This window comes from Pinus tabuliformis, chromosome Q (genome assembly GCF_031772625.1).
Source record: "Pinus tabuliformis cultivar Carrire ecotype Pingquan chromosome Q, CPIR1, whole genome shotgun sequence".
In the NCBI taxonomy this organism is placed as follows: Eukaryota; Viridiplantae; Streptophyta; class Pinopsida; order Pinales; family Pinaceae; genus Pinus; species Pinus tabuliformis.
In genome coordinates, this window is record NC_142296.1 from 385,363,559 (window position 1) to 385,388,070 (window position 24,512).

Consider the following 24,512-nt stretch of genomic DNA (forward strand, 5'->3'; position numbering starts at 1 on the left):
GGCGCAGTGGGCAAATGTAGGGTTTATATTACATTCTGGGCAGAGTTACAAACAAGGTAGTTGTGGCATGTTGGTAAATAAGGAAATTTGTTGAGGAGGGGTTGGGGGATCAAATCCTATCCCTCCCAGATTATGTTACATTAGTTTTTTTACAAACTACATATACTTTGTTGAGGGGTCGGGTCCACATTCAGTGGCCCACCCCCATAACCTTTGTCCGTTGTGTTGTTTTGGTTCATGGTACATGGGCGCATTAATGGTATGTTGGTGGGTTCAACGTGGCGCGTTATATGAGGCCATCGTGTGGGTGGGGTTGTCCCTCCCGTCATCCGTGTGTTCAACTCCAACCGGCCCCTCCATATTAATACGTTGGCATATGGTAATGTTTGAGGGTGTGGGCTGGGTCCACCGAAGGTGGCTCGCGCCCACCCGATTTAAATGTTTAATGTGTTATGGTGATGGTTGAAGGGCTCGGTGGGGTGATGGCCACCGGGCCATATTTAATGTTATTTTGTTAAGTGGCTACAGTTGGGCTGATGGGGGTCATGGCCCGTTGGCCATTTAATAAAATTTTGTTATGTAATAGTTTGGGGTGTGACAACGGTGGCGAGGGTCATGGCCTGCCACCATTTTATATCTATATATATATATATATATATATATATATATATATATATATATATTGAATTTAAAAACCAATAGTCATTTTTTCAAAATTTGAAAAATGACCGAAGGGGACGAATTAAACAGGCCACAAATTTTCTCGAAATCTGGCCCAGGTTGGCCAGAATCTGTGGCTAGATTTTGTCCAAATTGCTGCCTCCTTAAGCTTTCCCAGTCAGCAAAAGTCAATCAAACTTTGACCAGCTTGTTCTCCCTCAAACGAGCTTTAATTGATGAATCGTTTGCACTGCCACGATTAGGACGACAAGATCCACACTCTAGTCCTAGTTCGAAAGAATTCTGGTCATTTTGATTTTCGAGCTTCCATAAGCCCTCTTTGTCCTTTGTGTGTCTCTGGAGCCACCTAGATCAATCCTCCCCACTAAGGATCTTTTGGTCCTCCAAAAGCATGAAAAATAATCTGCAACTTCTTTGTACCTTGTTTGCATCACAAGCATCATAAAAGGTCTCGCTTCCATCTCCTTCACCTTTGTTCTTCGAAGCCTTTAGCAATGAGCTGACACCTGTAACCTCTGCAACTTGTAGTACATTGTCTTTGAAAATTACATGCTTGACTTTCATGACCAATTAATGACCCAAGCATCCCATACTTTCCAGGAGTTTATAACACATACTCGGTGGTCAAGCTTACATAAAGATGGACACAATACCCTAGCTAGAAAAACAAGGCCAACATATCATTGTTGCTTCAACAAGTGATGGAAAACACATCATCACAGAAACACATGATTTACAACAATAAGGCCAAACACTATTTTCTTTGACAAGTGATGGAAACACTACATCACTTTCACAGTTTATCATGCCACTCAAAATAAGACGAGACATCATTGTTGCCTAACAAGTGATGGAAAACATCATCACTTTTACATTTTAAAATGCAACAAATGATTTACAAAAGCATGACCATGATAAGATAACATATCTAGAAACCATTTTTCACTTATCACTGTGAATGGGTCACCCCCCCGTGGTGGTTTTGCTTATCGAATAATTGTTTCATCCAGTTCATGCATCGACACTTTGTCTTTAAGGCGTTGCTCTGGATGGAGCCTCCAACAAGTGGCTCTTTGATGGCCACTTCTGTCGCAATGACTGCAATAGGTCTTCTTCCTCTAGATCTTCTTAACATGTTTCTTTACTTGCTGTTGAGAGGGTCTTTCACGCCTCATCCTTTTCAGTGATGCCATTCTTTTCCAACAGTTAGAAAATGTATGGTTATGTAATTGACATAAGGTACATGTTCTTCGATTCCATGATTTATCTTTGTCTTCAACATCATGATTATAATCGAAATGAACATTCGAATGTCGAGAGTGGTTATACCTTTCCTTGTTGTCTCTGATGTAAGTATGGCGATGAGAGCTGGCCTCAGCTCTTTCCTTGCCATGGGTACTGCCATGGGATGATGGGGATGTGTTCCCACATTCTCTTTCCTTGATGATTTCGAGGATGTCTCGGAAGCATATGAAACATTCGAGAATTCTCCTTCGGTGTATCCCAAGCCTACAAATTTAGGTCTCTGCTCAACCTCCAATGGTTGATTTATGCCTTGGTTATTAAAACCAAGTTCTTCTTCCTCATCATGCCTCGTCCTGGTAAGGAGCCTCTTGCTTGTCCCTATAATTGTGATCTATAAATCTCCAATAGAAGTCATACTATGGAAATACAAAACTAAAAGGAAATCAACATATTTTACCTCCTCTGTCGATTTGAAAAGAACTCATGAGGGCCTCTCATCATCTATTATTTGTGGTTTGGTAACTATCTTGGCGCATTCCCCAATTTCTTTTCTGACATATCCAAGTCCTATTTGACAGGGTAATTCCTGTACTTTGATGGGATTGACAATGCTTTGGCCATTAATTCCCAAGCCTTTTCCTTCATACCCGTTTTCGTCAACAGTTTGGAGCCAATTCCTGTGGTATGATTTTCAAAAACAACAAAATCATCACTAAGAAACATACATGAATTTGGTGAACTACTTTTTACCTCACATGGGTCACGCTATAGCTTTTCCAAAGCCTCATCCTTTGCTTGGAGCTGTCGTAGCAAATTATGTTTCTCGTCTTCCTCTTCATGTAGAAGCATCTTCAATTTAGCGTTATCTAATTAAATACTTTGGCTGTTGTGCTCCAGTTCTTCCAGGACCTCTTCTGTGGTTTGCAAATGAAGTTGTAATCGTTCCTCTTCCTCTATCTCTTTCTGTAGCATTTCATACATTATTTCCACTCTTTTGGAAATTTTGAGCTTGGTTTCGTACATCACTTTTTCATCCTCTATCGCTGCACATTCCAATATTCACGCTGCAATTCACATCCACGCAAAGACCGCTCTGATACCACTTGATCCGGGTCCTGGTGTGACAAAAGACCCTTCCAAGACCTTTTACTTTCACGATGTGTTAAATTGGATTTAAAAAAAAACATAAATGAATACATCTCCATGTTGTAAATAAGAGGAACATGACAATCATCAACAACATAAAACTCAAGACGTTGATAATGGAGTTCATCTAGGAGGGACTACGTCTACAGGCCCCAGTGTTAAGATGGTGTAGGCTGCTGGATTAAGTGTTGTCAATAGTGATGATGTACATAAGAGGTGATGTCGCTATCATACAAGGAAAATTCCCTCATGCGATGGTGGCTCCAAGAGATGTTCTGCAACAAGAATTCTCAGTCAAAAGGACTCCTACCAGTATGACACAAACACATGCATGATGATAACGAAAATCCCGCCAACATGGCATAAAAGGGATCTCAATGCAAACATGCATGGTGACAACATGAGTATCCCATCCACATGACAACAAAGGTATCTCAAATAAAACATGACGAATCATGACAATAAGTACATCACACAGCTACTTCCGCATCACATCAAGTAGGAATCATGAGACAAGTAAGAAAGAGGATCCCACATCGAACATCAAACATGGATCTGTGCAGCACAATGCATAGAAAAAGAAGTACATGAACACACTGGATATACCTCACATCCTAGGGCCATCTGAAGAAAAGGATGTTAGATTCATGAAGTTGTTCGTACCATCAATCTCACGGCGTCGAATCTCTTGGAATGACTGCTCGCAAGTTGAATGCTGACACTTGTACTCCACTTAGAAAAGTGGCTAAAAAGTGAAATGAACAAATGGAAAATCTGAACGCACCATTAGATTTGTGGCATCGAGTAGTGCAAAATCGACTGTCAAATTTCTGAGTTTTGAGAAAGTGGAAATCTAGGGCTTAAGGAATATTTTAGACTCCCCCTAGATTCCTCAAAGATTCCCTCCTCCAGGTCCTCTGCAAATCTACTGCTTAGATCAGGAAACTCACTGCGCCATTGGGTTCATGTTCCCAAGAGGTGTAGTATCGACATAAAATTTGTCCAATTTGGACACTGCAAAATTTTCACCCCCTTGAGAATTTTGCTCAATCATGGTTCCACCTACAATAAATTAATAAAAAAATTATCACCTCTAATTCCGTGCCCACTCCTGGTTCCTCCATCCTTGGGTGCACTTAGCAAATGCTAGATTTATATGACATTCCCGGTGGAGTTACCAACAAGGTCATTATGGCACTTTGGTAAATAAGGCAATTTGTTGAGGAGGGGTCGGGGGATCAAATCCCGCCCCTCCCAAATTAGCTTACATTAGTTTTTTTACAAACTCCGTATACTTTGTTTGGGGGTTGGTTTTGCATTGGGTGGCCCACCCCTATAACCTCTGTATTGCATGTTGATCGTTGGTTGGTGCATTAATTGAAATGGAGTATTAATATTTGGCCATTGCGTTGTTTTAGTTCATGGTAGATGGCCACATTAATGGTATGTTAGTGGCTTCAATGTGGCGCATTATATGAGGCCACCACATGGGCGGGGCCGTCCCTCCCACCAGCCATGGGTTCAACTCACACTATCCCCTCCATATTAATACGATGGCATATGGTAATGTTTGGGTGTGTGGGCCAGGTCCACCGAAGGTGGCCCCCACCAACCCCATTTAAATGTTTAATGTGTTACGGTGATTGTTGGAGGGCTCGGCAAGGTGATGGCCACCAAGCCATATTTAATGTTATTTTGTTAAGTCACTGTAGTTGGGCCAGACGGGGGTCATGGCCCATCGGCCCTTTTAATAGAATTTTTGTTATGTAATAGTTTGGGGTGCGACAGAGGTGGTAGGGGTCATGGCCTGTAACCATATATATATATATATATATATATATATATATATATATATATATATATATATATATATATATATATATATATCTATATATATATATATACATATATATCTATATATATATATATATATATATATATATATATATATATATATTTATTTATTTTAAAAATGAATAGTCATTTTCTAAAAATTCGAAAAATTGCCAAAGGGGACAAATTAAACAGGCCACAAATTTGCCCAGAATCTGGCCCAAGTTGGCTGCAATCCATGGCCGGATTTTGTCCAAATTGTTGCCTCCTTAAGCCTACCGAGTCAGCAAAATTCAACCAAAATTTGACTGGCTCGTTCTCCCTCATACGAGCTCGGATTGAAGAACCATTCCCACCACCGTGATTAGGATGACGAGGTCCACACTTTAGTCCTAGTTTGAAAGCATTCTGATCATTTTTATTTTTGAGCTTCCATAAGCCCTCTTTATCCTATGTGTATCTCTAGATCCACCTAGATCAATCCTCCCCACTAAGGAGATTTTTATCCTCCAAAAGCCCGAAAAATAATCTGCAACTTCTTTGTACCTTGTTTGCATCACAAGTGTCCTAAAAGATCTCGCTTCCATCTCCTTCACCTTTGTTCTTCAGAGCCTTAAGCGATGAGCCGATACTTGTAACCTCTGCAACCTGTAGTACATTGTTTTTGCAAATTACATGCTTGAATTTCATGACCAACTAATGACCCAAGCATCCAATAATTCCCATGAGTTTATAACACATACTTGGTGGTCAAGTTTACATCAAGATGGACACAATACCCCAGCTACGAAAACAAGGCCAACATATCATTGTTGCTTCAACAAGTGATGGAAAACACATCATCACTGCAACACATGATTTACAACAATTAGTCCAAACACTATTTTCTTTGAAAAGTGATGGAAACACGACATCACGTTATCGGTTTATCATGCCACTAAAAATAAGACCAGACATCATTGTTGCCTAACAAGTGATGGAAACATTTTAAAATGCAACAAATGATTTACAAAAGCATGACCATGATGAGATAACATATCTAGAAACCATTTTTCACTTATCGCTATGAATGGGTCACCCCCCCTTTAGTGGTTTTTCTTTTCGAATAATTGTTTCATCTCGTTCATGCATGGACACTTTGTCTTTAAGGTGTTGCTCTGGATGGAGCCTCCAATAAGTGGCTCTTTGATGGCCACTTCTGTCGCAATGACTGCAATAGGTCTTCTTCCTCCAGATATTCCTAACATGCTTCTTTACTTGCTATTGAGAGGGTCTTTCATGCCCCATCCTTTTGTGTGCTTCCATTCTTTTCCAACACTTATAAAATGTATGGTTATGTAATTGACAAAAGGTACATGTTCTTTGATTCCATGATTTACCTTCATCTTCAACATCATGATTATAATCGAAATGAACATTCGAATGTCGAGAGTGGTTATACCTTTCCTTTTTGTCTCTGGTGTAAGTATGGTGATGAGAGCTGGCCTCAGCTCTTTCCTTGCCATGGTATGGAATGATGGGGATGTGTTTCCATCATTCTCTTTGCTCAACGATTTCAACGATGTCTCGGAAGCATCTGACACCTTTGAGCATTCTCCTTCGGTGTATCCCAAGCCTACAAATTTAGGTCTTTGATCAATCTCCAATGGTTGAGTTATGCCTTGGTTATTAAAACCAAGTTTTTCTTCCTCCTTGTGCCTCATCCTGGTAAGGAGCCTCATGTTTGTCCCTATAATTGGGATCTCCAAATTTGCAACAGAAGTCATACTATGTGAAGATGAAACTGAAACGCAATCAACATCTTTTACCTCCTCCGTCGATTTGAAAATAACTGATGTGGGCCTCTAATCATCTGTTGTTGGTGGTTTGCTAGCTGTCTTGAGGCATTCCCCAACTTCTTTTCTGACATATAAAAGTCCTATCTGATGGGTTAATTCCTCCACTTTTATGGGATTGATAATGCCTTGGCCATTAATGTCCAAGCCTTTTCCTTCATACCCCATTTTCTTCAACAGTTTGGAGCCAATTCCTGTGGTATGATTTTCAAAAATAGTGAAACCATCATCAGGAAACATACATGAATTTGGATAACTACGTTTTACCTCACATGGGTCACGTTGAAGATTTTCCAAGGCCTCGTCCTTTGCTTGCAACTATCGTAGCAAACTATGTTTCTCGTCTTCCTCTTGATGTAGAAGCATCTTCAGCTCAGCGTTATCTATTTGAATACTTTTTTTGTTGTGCTTCAGTTCTTCTAAGGTCTCTTCTATGGCTCGCAACTAAAGCTACAATCGCTCCTTTTCCTCTGTCTCTTTCTATAGCGTTTCATACATTATTTGCACTCTTTTGGAAATTTTGAGCATGTTTTTGTACATCACTTTTTCATCCTTTGTCGCTGCACGTTCCATTGTTCACGCTGCAATTCACATGCATGCAAAGACCACTCTGATACCACTTGATCTGGGCCTGGGTCTGACAAACGACCCTTCCAAGACCTTTTACCTTCATGATGTGTTAAATTGAATTTTTAAAAGAACATAAATGAATACATATGCATGTTGTAAAGAAGAGGAACATGAGAATCATCAGCAACATAAAACTCAAGACGTTGAGAATGGAGTTCCTCTAGGAGGGACTACATCTCTGGGCCCTAGTGTCAAGATAGTGTGGGCCACTGCATTAAGTGATATCAATAATGTTGATGTACATGAGAGGTGATTTCACTATCATACAAGGAAAATTCCCTCATGCAGGAGTGGCTCCAAGAGATGTTCCGCTACAGGAATTCTCAGTCAAAAGGACTCCTATCAGTATGACACAAACTCATGCATGAAGATAATGAACATCTTGCCAACATGGCATAAAATGGATCTCAATGCAAACATGCATGGCGACAGCATCAATATCCCATCCACATGACGACAATGGGATCTCAAATAAAACATGACGAATCATGACAACAAGTACATCACACAGTAGATTCCACATCAAATCAAGCAGGAATAATGAAACATGTAATAAACATGATCCCACATCAAACATCAAATAGGGATTTGTGTAGCACAATGCATAGAAAAAGAAGTACATGAACACATTGCATATACCTCACATCTTGGGGCCATCTGAAGAAAAGGATGTCAAACTAGTGAAGCTGGTTGTACCATCAATCTCGTGGCATCGAATCTTATGGAATGACTGCTCGCACGTCAAATGTTGACACCTACACTCCACTAAAAATGTGGTTGAAAAATGAAACGAGCATATAGAAAATCTGAATGCACCATCAGATTTGTGGCGTCGAATAGTGCAAAATTGACTATCAAATTTTTGAATTCCGAGAAAGTGGAAATCTAAGGCTTAAGGAATCTTTTAGATTCCTCAAAGATTCTCTCCTCCAGGTCCTATGAAAATATACTTCTCAAATCAGGAAACTGACTGCGCCATCAGGTTTGTGTCGCTGAGAGGTGTAGGATCGACATAAAATTTGTCCAGTTTGGACACCGCAAAATTTTCACCCTCCTAAGAATTTTGCTCAATCATGGTTCCACCTGCAATAAATTAATTAAAAAATTATCACCTCGAATTCCATTCCCGCTGTTGGTTCCTCCATCCTTGGGTGCACTTAGAAAATGCTTGGTTTATATGACATTCCCGGCGGAGTTGCCAACAAGGTCGTTGTGGCATGTTGGTAAATAAGGCAATTTGTTGAGTGGCTGCAGTTAGGCTAGACGGGGGTCATGGCCCGTTGACCCTTTAATAAAATTTTGTTATGTAATAGTTTGGGGTGAGACAGAGGTGGTAGGGTTCATGCCCTACAACCATATATATATATATATATATATTTATTTTAAAAACGAATAGTCATTTTTTAAAAATTTGAAAAATGGCCAAAGAGGACACATTAAACAGGCCACAAATTTGCCTAGAATCTGGCCCAGGTTTGCCGCAATCCATGGCTAGATTTTGTCCAAATTGTTGCCTCCTTAAGCCTGCCTAGTCAGCAAAAGTCAACAAAACTTTGACTGACTCGTTTTTCCTCATACGAGCTGGGATTGAAAAACCGTTCACACCACTGTGATCAGGACGACGAGATCCACGCTTTGGTCCTAGTTTGAAAGCATTCTAATCATTTTGTTTTTTGAGCTTCCATAAGCCCTCTTTGTCCTGTGTGTGTCTCTGGAGCCACCTAGACCATTAGCACTTTATCCATATACTTCATTAATGTCATGTAATGAGAATGCCTTTAGTGGTAACAATTAGTTTACCACATTTTTATTCACTTTGTGGTTAAGATATTTATCTCTTTCAATAGGTTTTTATTCTAGACTAGGTTATTTTATCTATTAAATATTCATTTGTCTGGTTAGTTGGTCTTTCTAAGTGAATTCTAAACCATACGGCCACCTCCTATAAGGTTAGCTTCCATTGGTATAAAGAAAAGTATTTAATAAAATTTTCTATGAGATATTTCAATGTACATTTATCTCCCCTTCTTCTTCAATTGTATACCACCTATATTACAAGTCATCTAGTGTGTTGAAGAACATATGAGGCTAGACCCATTTATCTCAATACCCAATTCTTCAGCATTATCCTTCACAATCCTCAATGTGAGTCATAAGGTTGAACTCTAGTTTGAATTTAACTATAATGGCCATGGATAAAGTCCATTTTACTTAAATTATCTTCACAAAATACATTGTTACTATAGTTTGTGTCTACAGTTGAGGTGAACATATATCGTAGCAATACTTATTTTGTCCTATAAATGAGTATATCAAGCCCTATAGTTGATCTTAATCACCAACCAACTTTAACACCTCATTCACGTCGATGAAAGGTGATTCATATTCTTTAACTCACCTCAAGGGAACTATTATTAGCTTTATGTTTGTAGGTATCAGACATGGATTCTCTATAATTTTGCTTTCATAAATGATGGGGATGATTTTTATTGAAAAGAAAGATCGAAAGATATCTTTTGGTACTTCTTTGATCATTGAACATTCTCATGATTTTAAATCATAGTTATCCATATCACACTCATAAAAATCTCTATTAGAGTTTTGATTATGGAAAAAATGAAAACATGCAATAGTTCTCCTCTAGCATTTGTCTCCACATATCTTTATCTCCCTAGAGGAATTGACACAATTTTCTGGAATCAACTTCTTCATGGTTTTTTTCAATGGTTCCTCTTCCCCTGGGTCCAATGATATAATGATGTTTTTTACAATTTTCTTTATGTTTGATTCTATCACTTTTTTTGTAGATATTTTTGCAATCATTTTTAGCTCCAATATTGACTAACCAATGTTGAATATGTAGGGATAAATCTAAATAAATTGATCACTTAAAAATTAAGGATTACCAAAAACTCAAAGATGCCTACTTTAAAAAGTTTTAAGATTCTAATTAATTCAGTAGGTATTTGATGTACTAATCTCAAGCATTTGTTGGATTTAACTAATTCATACTTTCCCATCCTAATCTTGGCTTCTTTTAGGAGAATATTGACCTAAGATTTGACGTTAACCATGAGCTATGGAAACATAAACCCTTACACTTATAGGTCAAATTAAGGGTCATAATCATCATGGAATTTTTCTTGTTGAGTGAGTTGGTGTAGATTTCATGAATACCTAATGCACCCATTCAACATACTACCAATCATTCACTAGTACATGGTTTATTAGATACTTTTATTTCTACTTCAACCTCTAATATTGTCTCGTAGATTATTAGGAAAATTATTCGTTATGATTTTATCAAATCATTTATTAATCCTAAATTGTATTTACTACCCATGCCTCTACAATTCCAAGAGATAATATTCATTAATTACTAGTTGGCATTTATGTCCCACTAGTTGATCAAGTTAAGTATCCTTGATTACCTATGGTTGTTTCTCCTATTCTAAGTGAACTCTTAATTGTGGGTTCGGTCCCCAATTCTTTCTATCTATTTATAGTCCTTCCCTTCTTTCTTTAGTTATTTTCCTTACTAGCTTACCCTCTACAATTTCCTCTTCTTTTTCTTCTTCATTTCTAGCATCCTCACTATGTTTCTAAGAAATTTTCCTTGTAATCACTTAGTATGTGTACAATTATTTCCTCAGGAATGTTAAATATTATCCCCACAATCTAGAATATTTCTTTCACCTCCTAGTGTGATTGTATCTTTAGGATTTTATTCTAATATTGGTGTTACAATTGAAATTTTAGGATTGAACTTGTGTATAGTGAAGAGGATTTTTTTGGATGAAAATACTTCATACAAATTTGTTCTTGGATTTTCTAATACTTCTTTCAATAAATTTAAGGATTTACAAACTATTTATTTTCACTACTCTATGTTAGGACTTATTATTTGAACATATTTAGAATCTTGACCTAATCCAAAAGGTTTCAAATGATCTATTGTAGAAGTCACTTTCTTGATATTTATATGGAGGTGGCTTTCCTATACTAAATTTCTTATTTTTCAACTACTATTAGTGATCTTCCTTCTCCTATGCTAGTTTTTCCTCTTAGGATTTTTTTTTTCTACTTTAAAAAAAGACCATCTTCATGGCATGATTTGCACTTGAAAGTGAGTTGCATGTGATATAATAGTCACAGATTAATTATATTACTTCCAAGAAACCCTTTTCTACATCTATTTCACAATATACATAAGCTTAAGTAATCATTCCATCCAATGGTTCAAATCTGTCAATGTATTTGCTAACAATTTTGTTAATGTGTGACACCCTTTCATTATTCCAAATTTTCTAAGGTAATTATGAACATATAATTTTGGGGTGTTAGCATTGATACTATGATGTCAAACTCTATTTTATTATGTAATGTTTATTTTTAATAATAAAAATGCTAGAACTAAATAAAGAGGATAATCAACAAATTATGATGTCTTGAGGGGGGAAATTGGCTATGGAGGAAAATATGTAATGGGGGTGGGAGAAATCCTATACCTGATTGAATAAATATTATTTTCTCTAATGTGATGTTTGGTATTCCCAATGAGCATATATAAAGTAAATTGTGAGATGAAGGGTCAAGGTGTCATTATAAAAATAATAATGAGAAACCATCGAGAGGTTCATAGTTCTTGATTCTTATTTTTCCTTAGATTTCATCTCATATTCTCTCACTCATAGACTTGATTTTGGAAAGATAAATAGTAGAAGAACCCAGAGAGTTTCATACCTTGTGACAAGTTAATATTTGTTAGTGAAATCCTATGTGGCAGAGACTGATTTTGTCCTATGTGTGAAGGAGAGTGACCTTGAATTTTTGTGTTATATCTAGTCTGAAAATTGTGTGCTAAATCCACAACATTAATTTTCCCTGCAAGGTATCAAGATTTGGCACTGGGGTGGCTAGATGTGAGAAAAATTGCAACATATTTGAGTCTATGGTGGCGTGGAATGTGGCTCACCTTAATAGATTCAAGTACTTTTATGGTTGTAATAGATAAATATATATCTCTCTATTAATGATATTTTTTGCATAGATAGTTTAGTGAAATACATTATTATTTAATTTCTCTTTTTAGCAAGATTATATATGCATGCATTTTTCATTCAAGAAATTTATCACGGATGTACTTGTTATAGTATTTGGTTGTAGATTTCTATATGTATTAAATTTTCTAACAACAATTATTGAATAAGAGAATATTTATAAATGTATATCTAAATATGCCATGTTGGCATTTTTGCTATAACATTTCTTCTAGGATGTTCCAAAGCTAAAATGTGGACCATAGTGAGAAGAAATCTTATTAATCATTTATCCAACTTCTAGATATTGGGTGGTGATAATTTAGTAGATATGATAAAAGGATGTCAAGCATCTTGGATGTTGCTAAAATAAAACATCAAAGATTTCATGTTGGAATTTCTACTATAACTTGTCTTCTAGGAGTTTCGATAAGATGAAACTTGGACCATAATGAGGGGAAATCCCAATGATCATCTCATCCAACATTTAGATGTTATGTTGTGATATTTTAGGAGATATTATTAGAGGAAGTTGAGCTTCCTAGAATCTCCTAAAATGATGCTTCAAATAGGTCATGTTTGCATTTCTACTCTAACTTTTCATCTAAGAGGTTCTAGAGGTTCAAACATGGACCATAGTGAGGGGAAATTGCACTTATCATCTAGTTCAATTTTTAAACCTTGGAAGAATGTAATTTAGGAGATATTTCTTGAGGAAGTTTCTATATAAGATTGAATGCAAAATGTTTAAATAAATTCCTAAATGGTTTAATGATTCACTGCATACAATTGTTTAAAGAAATTCCCTAATGAAAATGTTGTTTTGTGGGTGCGGATATTATTGTTGTATGCTAGAATTATTGTATGATAGTATTGTTATAGCTAATCTATGTGCATTTTCATGAAAATCAATTAATTAATTCTCTTAAAGGTGTTTTATTACAATTTCCATACAAAATATTTTAGAAAATACCTCAAAATAAAAAAATCAAAAGTGTTAGCAATGTGTAATTTCCTAGGATGTAAAGGAATTGTAGAGGAAACCACAAAACCACTTTTAAGTTTAGAAGCTAGCCCTCCTAAAATTTGAGAGGGATCTCTCTGTTAGATTTAGCTTTGTTGCTTTAGGGTTTTAGGCTAGATGTATGGTTCAAACTTTGGTTTTTTGAATTGTTTGGTTGAAATTGCAAAGAAAGGCCATTGGGAAAATGGAGTCAAAGGCATTAGGGTGATCAAATGCAGAAATATTAGAAGAGATGTAATAGAGAAAGGTAGGTAGGTTGTTGGATCTTCGTATTTTGATGGAATGATAGAGAGGAAAAGATTAAGGTTCGATAAAACATAGAGCAGTTTAGATTTCTATATTTAATTTCAGTTTGAAAACATAGATATTTCTTATAAGCCAAGACAGAGTGTAATTAAACAAATTCAGCCTTTCATTTTCTTTAAACTATATAAATCAAAATAACATATGGAAAACAGAGATACAACAGGTTTACAAAAAAAAAAAATCACCAGTTTGCTTGGCACAAGAATCCTAGAACAGATTCATGTATTAAAGAAATGATCACTTTTAGCTCATTGAACAACTTTACATCAATAACATGCTCTCTTCATACATGTTCCAACATTTGTACTTCGATTTATGAAGTACTTATACAAAATTATCAGAAAATATCATGAGTGAAAACCTCAATATCATTTACAAAATATCCTAAACTATTTGTAAAACTAGAACAAACGTATAAATAATTGAAGTTGTTGTAATTCTCTGGCACTATCTTTGAGTTCTATTGTTGATGACTAGGCATGAAAAAGTGTTTCCTTGTTGTTGGGGTAAAAACTATCTTACTCAAGTAATTCACACAATTCGTCCCATCTTTTTTCTCTTTGAATGGAGAATTTTACTAACTTTCTGAAAGTTTCATCCACATCAGCATACCTTTGAAAAGTATGTTTGATGACAAATAAGTGTCTGATCTCATGTTTGATAGACAAATCAAAATCTAAAGCTTCCATGAAAGTTTTTCCTATGATGCTTCCTTTAATACGAGCAAACTTTGGTTTATCCCTTCCTATGTGGTACAGTTGCTGGTGATACTCTTCCAAAGTGATCATTTTGTCTCCAGTTCCTATTAACCTAGGCAGTCCCTTCTAATTAAGAACATTAAATTTCTTGTGAAATTTATGAACATTGGACTCCATATTGTGACATTTATTCTCCAATTGCAGCATAAGTTTCCTTTTTGTAAGGACCTTCCTCACTTCCAAAATTGTCTTTGTCCTATCTACAATTTCTAATTATTATAATTCTTCCCTTGTTTTAGAATTCAGAAGTCTGACGAGTGCAGTAGCATCACCAAGCTTCTGCCCTAAATATGCTTTCACTTCTTCAACAACCTCTTTTGACCTCTGTATTAATTATTCCTTCTCAAAGATAATTTGAATTGAGGACCATATTTCAGTCATGGCCTCATTTATTTCTATCCATATGCTCTCTTTAGCCTATGCCAATGTCTCTGCCATTGTTGATTCACTTTGAAATTACTCAATCTGTTGAGTTAACCTGTGTGTTTTTAGCAATTCTGTTAAGTATACACTGTCAACCTTTAGTTTATGTTCCTAAAGGTTCTTTAGCTGTGTCAGAAGCAGATAGTAACCTATGCTGTGAGGAGGATGTATGCTTCCAAAAATGTGTATATTTTTTAGCTTTTAGCTGCTTATTTTTCCTCTTGATTTTTCTATACTTAGCAAATATGTTTGTTTCAGCTTGGTAATGAACCAATTCTCCTATCTGAGAAGTGTCCACTGGATATTGGGAGGTCGAAGAGGATGGGGAACCAACAAAAATATCTGTAGTTCTCCTTCTAGCATGCAGACCCGACAAAATAATTTTCTATATATTTTCCTCTTCAAAGGATTCTTCTATTGTTGGAGTAGTCTTGTGCATTATCTTGTAGATTTGAAACTCCTTTTGAGGAATTTTTGTGACTGTAGTGGAAGCCTCTTCCCTTGGTATCTTTTCATGCTTCTCCTGTGGTGTAGGAGTCTATACTGTTGTAGTGGAGAGTACATATTCTTCTCCCTCTTGTAGAGTGTTTTCCTGCCATTGATCATGGTTCACATACTTCTCGATCTCTGGCCTTAGAGTGTTTCAATATGGAATAGTCCTTTGTTCTACTCTCAACATTAAAAAGATTCCCATGGGGTCATAGGACAAGGTCAAATTGAGTGTGAAATTCATTTGTTTCAGGAGGATATCTTCTTCTTTGGGTATTGTTCTACTATCGCAAATTCATGGGCCCACCTATGTTTTTATTTTGAACTGTGATTTCTTCTTTTCTACCACAAAAATTACCTCATCCATATTGATCATCTGTCTTATGTACTCCAATGAGAAAATCCTCATTGGGATAAACTTTGGCAAACTATAAGGTGGAAACTCACAACCATAGACCCTAATCTCTGTGTAGTTCTGGTATAAGTACCAATCACCTATTTTAGTTTGTTTGGTTAGATGAAGGAATCTCTTGATCTTAGGCCCTATTATTGACTCAATATCATTGTTTAACAAACAAGAGACTCTGTCTAAAACCTGATCAACATACTCTGTGAAAGTAAATTCATTGGAGTGCTTCCTTACCAAGGAAGTCCAATGAATTACTAATTGGGGATTGTCCTGCTCATCCAATTTCTATAAAGGAAACGAAAACCTATCTAGCTAATGGTAAAGAAATAAATAAATGAGTACTGAAGCATATTTAAAACCTCTCTCTGTGGAGAATTTGAGGAACTGATCATGGATTGCATTTGATATAAACTGAATGTAATTGAAGATGGAAGGTTTTTCCCCTATTATGAAGAATGATAATAAAAATAATAATGGCATCATCAACCCACTAAGCATATTGGTAGCCCAGTAAACATGAAACAATAGAAATGATATGCTTGGTCATCTTTGGGAACATAGGGTATGAATAGGGTGGTTTTTCTTGGCTAATTAGACATCCTCGGGGTGAAAGGTGTCAAAAATATTAGCTCTTTGTGGGAAGGTTAGGCTTTTGTAGAATTCCATGAGGTAATCTACTTAAAATGGTTTTAGAGAGTCAGTATTTTTGCAATTGGAACCTTTGGGAGATGGATTCAGTTGTAATGGTGAATGGATATCGTTATTTAGGTCCATAATCGCCCTTTAGCTAGGGATATATCTAAATTGACACCATGACACAAACCCAGGAAAGTGATATGTCTAGGGAAAAATGAATTAGTGTATGGAGGATTCCCACAGACCCAATTCATCATTGAGATCTATGAATTTCTATTTTAACCAGTTGTGGAGTTCATATAGGTCGAACTCACAAATCATTTCAACAATCTTGTACTTCTATTCTACTCGAGGTTGGTGGTCTAAATCTAGAACAGGGGGTAGTAGGGGGTTGTCCTCTTTGAGTTTAGAGTTTCCTTTAGGAGCCATGATAGAAGAGCAATGAATAGAATGTTTAAACTACCCAAGAACATTGGTCAAAAATTGGTATCTGAGGTGCAGACTGGTAAATATCTGGATGCACGGGTCACAGTGCTAATTTGGATCACTATTGTAGTGACAAGTTCTGGTTACTGGGTGCTGCAACAAGCTCTAGTTTGCAGGCATCTAGTTTGTATAAAATTCTCATCCTCCCATGTGGAATCTTCAGTGGATAAGTTCTTCCACTTGATAAGATATTCCGAAATTGATCGATTTCATAGCTGTCGAGTTCTTGTTTCTGTGACTGCTTCCGGTTCCAATATAGTTTTTCCTTCCTCGTCAAGTTCTGGCAATATTGTTTGAACTGGGAGCTTGTCACCTATAACCTTCTTTAAACACGAAACATGGAAAAATGGGTGCAATTGAGAAGCTGCAGGAAGCTCCAATTTGTATGCCATAGTACCAATCTTTTGCAACACCTTGTACGGACCATAATACTTTGGTGATAATTTATTATCCTTCTTAGCTTGCTTGAGGGACATTTGCTTATATGGTTGTAGCCGTAGGAATACCCAATCACCTACATCAAAATTTCTTTCGCTGCGGTGTTGATCTGCCTATTGTTTCATTCCATTCTGTGCCAACATGAGGTTATCCTTTAAGAGTTGGAGGACTTGTTGTTGATGTTCGATGTGATGTTCTACTGCTTTAACCTTAGAATTTTCTCTTAAATATGATGTGATGGATGGTGGCTGATACCCATAAAGTGCCATAAATGGGGTCATTTTTTTGTTGTATGGAAGGAAGTGTTATACCACCATTCAGCCAGAGACAACCATTTGACCCATTGTGTCTGTTTATCAGATACAAAACAATGAAGATATCCTTCCAAACATTTGTTTACTATCCCAGTTTTCCCATCAGATTGAGGATGATAAGATGAGCTATGAGCTAACTGAGTACCAAGACAAGAAAATAATTCTGTCCAAAAATTTCCAGTGAAAATGGGATCTCGGTCACTTACAATAATCCTTGGGTTTCCATGTATCTTTCAAATTGTTTCCATAAATGCAGTAGAAACTGTACTGGCTTTAAATGGATGTGATAATGCACAAAAGTGTGCATACTTGGAAAGTCTGTCAACCACCACCATGTTGACACTCTTTCCCTCAGACTTGGGTAAACCTGTGATAAAATCCATTGAAACCTCCTCCCAACATTGGCTTGGAATGGATAAAGGTTGTAATAGACCTGGTGTCTTAATTGTTTCAACTTTATTTTGTTGGCAAACCAAACATTCCACCACAAACTTTTGAATATCTGATTTAAGGCCATCCCAAAAAAATTCCTTCTTAACCTTATGGTAAGTTTTTAAAAATCCTAAGTGCCCTCCTAAGGGAGAAGTGTGCAACTCCATAAGAATCTTTTGTTTTATTTGGGAATTCTTACAGAGGTATAAGCGATCTTTGTACCATAATGAATCATTTTGCTAGCAAAATGTATCAAACGTATTGGAATCTTGTTGTAACTTTCGAATAAGTGCCCACACTTCGTCATCATTCTTCCATTCCTCCCTTGATTCATTTATCCAATCTGGTTGGATAATAGAAATGGCTCACAACAATGCTTCCACATCCTCATCCTTTCTTGAGAGTGCATCTGCCACCACATTTTGCTTCCCTTTTTTGTAGATGATTTCAAAGTCATAACCCAACATCTTTGTGACCCACTTTTGTTGCTCCTCAGAGGATAATATTTGTTCTAAAAAGTATTTAAGGCTATCATGATCCGTTTTTACCTTGAAGTGTCTTCCCATTAGGTAGGGTTGCCATTTCTTAAGTGCATGGAGTATTGCCAACATTTCCTTCTCATAAATAGCTTTGTGTAAAAACTTTCCCTTGATTGGACAACTTTCAAAAGCAATGGGTCTTTCATCTTTTATTAAAACAACACCAATTCCATTTCCTGAAGCATCACATTCCACAATAAAGATTTTTGTGAAGTCTGGTGTAGCTAAGACCGGTGCTTGGCACATTGCCTCTTTAAGATGTTCAAAGGCCTTTGTTGCTTCTGGAGTCCATGAAAATGCATCTTTCCTCAATAATGTTGTTAGAGGTGCTGCTATTCTCCCATAATTCTTAACAAACTTGCGATAATACCCTGTCAACCCGAGAAATCCTCGCAGATGATTTATGGATGTGGGGATTTTCCATTCCTTAATGACTTTAATTTTGCTATTGTCTACCTTAACTCCTTCATGAGATACAATATGACTCAGATATTCCACCTCCTGTACTCTAAAGAAACATTTGGATCTCTTTGCATATAATTGTTTCTCCTCCAATAGTTGTATCACCCTATCAACATGTTCAACATGATCCTTCCAAGACTTGCTATAGATTAGTATATCATCAAAAAATACTAACACAAATTTTCTAAGGAATGGTTTGAAAACTGAATTCATCAAACCTTGAAATGTTTAAGGTGCATTGGTAAGGCCAAAAGGCATGACCAAAAATTCATAATGACTCTCATGAGTTCTAATGTTGTTTTTGGAATGTCTTCAATGTTCATTCTGATTTGATGATATCCTAAATGAAGATCCAACTTGGTGAAGTAAATTGATCCATGCAATTCATCCAATAATTCATCAATGACAGGAATGGGAAACTTATCTTTAATAGTGAGCTTGTTGAGCTCCCTATAATTCGGACACATGTGCCATGATCCATCCTTCTTGTGCACCAATACTACTAGAGTAGAGAAGGAACATTGACTTGGTTGAATTATACCAGCCTCTAGCATTTCTGCAACCATACGTTCAATTTCACTCTTTTGGGCATAGGGATATCTATACGGCCTAATGTTTGGAGGAACACTTCCTGGAATTAGATGAATAGCATGATCATGATCATGAATAGGTGGGAGACCTTTGGGAGTCTCAAATACCTTGGAATGATTGTCCAAGACTTTTTGGAGATCTGGAGAAATAGATGATTCCAATGTGGAAACATCTAGCAAACATAATTGTGCAATTACACCTCTTTGTTCCTCTTTTAGAAGCTTTGTCATACCGTTAGAGCTGATTATCTTTCCCAGTTTCCCTGCAATACCCCTTAATTCAACTTCCTTTCCTTCCACAGAAAATTTCATGAAAATTTCTTGAAAATTAAAAGCTATTGTACCCAAGGATTGTAGCCATTGGACTCCTAGTACAACATTAGCACCTCCCATTGGAATGGAAAGCATTGGGCTAGTCAATACATATTCTCCCATGGATAGCTTGATATTATGGCACTTTCCAGAGAAATTTATTGTTCCTCCATTTGCAACCATCACTTGACACTCTGGTGCTGGATATAAGAAGCAATTCAATTCTTTTGCTACCTTACAATGAATAAAATTGTGGGTACTTCCTGAATCAATCAACACTATTACCTTTTTATTCTTGATTTGTCCTTCTATCTTAATGGTTTGAGGAGTGGTAATTCCCGCCAATGCATTACAAGATATGGTCGGATTCATTTCTTATCTATCTAGGCTTTGTTCCTGGAGTATATCCTCTTCTTTTGACCTTTCTTGCTCCTTTTCTTCTTACTCTTCACAATCTATGTAGAATAATTTCTTCTCAGCACACTTATGACCTTTAGAGTATTTACTATCATAACTGTAACAAAGCCATTTCACTCTTTTTTCTTCCAATTTTTGTGGTGTCAACCTTATAGGTTGTGGAAGACTAGGGGCAACAACACTTCCATCTTTATAGTTGTGAGTGGTATGCTTCCTGGTTGCCATAGTTTTGCTTTCCATTTTTCTTGCTAACTTGAATGCCTTCTCTAATGAATCAGGTTCCCAAAGGTGAACATCATGTTGAATATTATCCTTTAAAGTCCCTATGAACACATCAATCCTATGCTCCTCTGGAATATTTTTTACCCTTATGTTCAATTTTTGGAACTCCTCAATGTGCTCCATTATTGAACCCTTTTGTTTGAGACTTATTAATTGGCTAAAAAAAGTGTTGCTTTTTGTATCCTCATAATGTGCAGTCAATTCTTCCGTAATAATTGCCCAAGTGATAATTTTTTTACGAGAGAAAAGCCATTAATACCATACAAACTAATTTGGTTCCAAATATAAAGTTGCAATACGTACCTTTTGTGTGTTTTGCACATTATTGAGATCGAAAAATTGCTCCATCTGTAATATCCATGTTGCGAGATCCTTGCCATCAAAATTCCTCATATCGATTTTTGGAATATGGTGGGTCTTCAATCCCACATTAGAGTCTATGAAACCATGATTAACATTTCTTTTGTTCGCATCATGAGTTTCCTTTACTACCTTTTCACCATTAGTAAGTATTTCTTGTAGAAAATTTGTCAAATCTGTCTTCAAATCTGCCATGTCTCTCTTCAAATCTGTCTTCAAATATATCTTCAAATCATCCATCTTAGCTTCCATGCCCTTTATCTTAGCTTCTATTAGCTTTTGTGAGAGTGAAATTTGTTGCACCTGGTCTTGTAATTTTGATATATCATGTAGCATTTCTTCCTCTTCTTCATGAGTCATGCTAGAGCTTTCAGGTTGCTTACTAGGTATTTGCATTTTCTTTCCTCGGGGCATCAGTTACCGATAATAATTCTCTACCAAGCACTTTGAATTCCTTCAAAATAAATTTTCAAACCAAGCTTAAGCAAAAATTTAAAAAAATCTACACACCTTTTTTCACTTGGTAGGAGCTCGATATTGCCTCTAATGTATCTTTGTACTTTCGAATCATCCAGTTTTGAAATTGTGACTTGTAGTAGCCCTCTATGTCCTCTTTCCAGTGCCACCAGTGTGATCCAAATTGGATTCTCCAAGGAAGAGTTATGAAAAATCTCCCAGTGACCTGATTATAGACTAGTTCAGTAGAGCGAACTTGTACGACGTGCCACGAGTCACTGTTTCAACCTTTGGCACTGAAAAATATATACAAGAAACTAAAGTCCGTCCTCTTTCTGTACCTTCTTATGAAATTCCAATCCGATGCCCAGAGAGAAAGTTATGACGATTTTCCCCAGGTAACCTGTTTGGAATGTAATTCAGGAGTCTGCAAAAAGACCAACATCCTAAGATCATATCTCCACAAATATAGCACAAAAAGCTCTGAAATTCAGAGCTGAGATTCAGCGCGATGTCTTCTCAAATGGGTTTTTTTTTTTTAGCTTCTAAAACTTCATAGAAAAAAGGTTATAGCGAAAATTCCACGATGACCTGTTTGGAGCAGCAAAACCCTAGAATCCAAAGCTCTGATACCAAATGTTATGAAACTAGCTCAAGAAAAAGATAGAAAAGATAGATCAACACCTTAGAATTCAGCCTCTTTGAGGGGACAACCTCCTTTACATTACATAAATGAACAATTCTTCGATGGTTCAAATGACAAAACCTCCTTTCTATATATAGGAGTCTAAGGAGTCACAATATAACCCAGCCAACCTAACAATAATAATATAAAGCCACAAAAATAACAATAGAGGGATTCTATGGAGCATGGTAATAACAATATGGGGACAATAGGGGCACAACAATATTAATAATGGGTACAACTACAATAGTAATGGGGTAATCACTAGTATTATAGGGACCCAACAGGCACTGTAAGAGCTCTGATATAATTGTTACCTTTAAATAGCAAACGAAGGGTGGATAGAACGGGTTTATTTGATAATATAAGAAAAATGGCTTATTGTTGCAATTTAGCGGTTGGAGGAGGGGGTCCACTGTCGCAGGAACAAGTAGATATTAATTGTTAAATGATTTGATGATGAGGTGGATGAAGTACTAGGTGGTAGTAGTGTATTTGGGAGAAGTGGGGATGGGAGGTTGATTTTACAGAAGGGGAATGGGTGAATAAGGGGATGACACGTAACAACGTTGTATAGGTCCGAGGTGGGGATGGGAGGTCCACCTGGTGGATGGTGAATTGATCGAAAGTGGAGTGGAGTCAATAGTCGTAATAACGGGAGCGGGATGGTGGATTTCGGAGGGGGGAGAGGTGGTTTGTGGTATTAGGCAGGGGGGTGTGAAATGGATGTGGAGCAGACTTGTCGCTAGGGCAGTATAGGAGGGAACTTCTTTTCAGAATCTACCCTCGGTTAACCATCAGAGGGATGGGGAGAATGAAGCTCATCACCTGCCATTGATCCGGGTAGGTGAGATCTTCACCATCCAATGTTTCACACGCTTTATGTAGAAAATGACAAAATGTCATGACGCATTAAAATTTATTCAAAACTATATACATTTGCACTTCTACCATGTAAATAGGGCTTATTGCGTTAATTATATTTCATTGTCAATTAAAGCACAATTAAATTGTGTAGTTTAATTAGTCAACTTTAACTAATCTAATCAACTCAAAGTTCAACCACGATTAAACAATGTGGCTAACCAATTTTATTCTAACTACTGTAATTTAACCACAGTTACGCTATGTAGTTAAAACATTCACTTATCTAAACTAATTATATTTAATTAAGCGTAATCACGCTTAAATGGTGTGAGTAAACCTCTAATCCTATTTATTTAACTTTCATGAAAATGTGGAATTTCAACTAGCAGCACATTATTCAAACTTTCTAAGGTATTACCAATGCATTTTTTCATTTTTTGAGTGGCATTTAGACTTGTTCACTTATTTTTGGGGTGTTTTTATTCTTTTTCAAATTTCTCATATATATATATATATATATATATATATATATATATATATATATATATATATATATATATAGATATATATATATATATATATATATATTTTTTTTTTCATTTCTCCACATATATATTTTTTCCCTTTGTATCCCCTTTATTTTCTTTGCTTTTATTCTATTTTTTTTTCTTTTTCTTTTCTTTTGGACATAATTTGCAGAAAGGAAGATTATTTACAATAATCATATACATGAAAATTCATATATAATCAACTTATGCTCCTATTGATTAAAGGACCCTAACAAAAAGTTGCATTATTGAATGGTACATTTTATTTAATATGTTACAAGTGGAATAAAAACAATGTTTCTTATTTGATTTCATATTAAATGTTTCATAAAATGTTTATACGAAAATTACTTCTTAAATGGTTGTATACAAAGTGTTTGAAGAAAGGTTTACATGTAAAGCGTTTGAGAAAATGTATGAGAGATAAAAATCAAGTTTTTGCAAGTGTGGCTAAGATAAATTTAGTTGGGTATGTGACAAAGTGGTATTAGAGCTTATTTTTAAGCTAGTAAAAAGAAAATTTTGGGTACCTGTTGTGGCCAGAAACAACCCCCCCTTCTTATTTAGTTTTATTACTAATACTAAATAAGTGGGGACCCTTATCTAAAAATTTAAAAAAAAAAATAGAACTTATATTCCCTTTTTGAATAAATCTTACTATCATAAACTTAGGAGAATACCCGCAAAAATACAAAAGGACTTAAGTTCTATGAGAAGTTCGAACAAAATCGTTCTCTCAATAATAAAGCATCGCATCGCAAAAAGGTAATGGATGACACTATATAAGAAAACTACTAAGATTGTGAAATCGTGATGCGAGATCGCACACTAAAGAAGCTCATCGCGCATCACAATTTTCATATGCCTCAA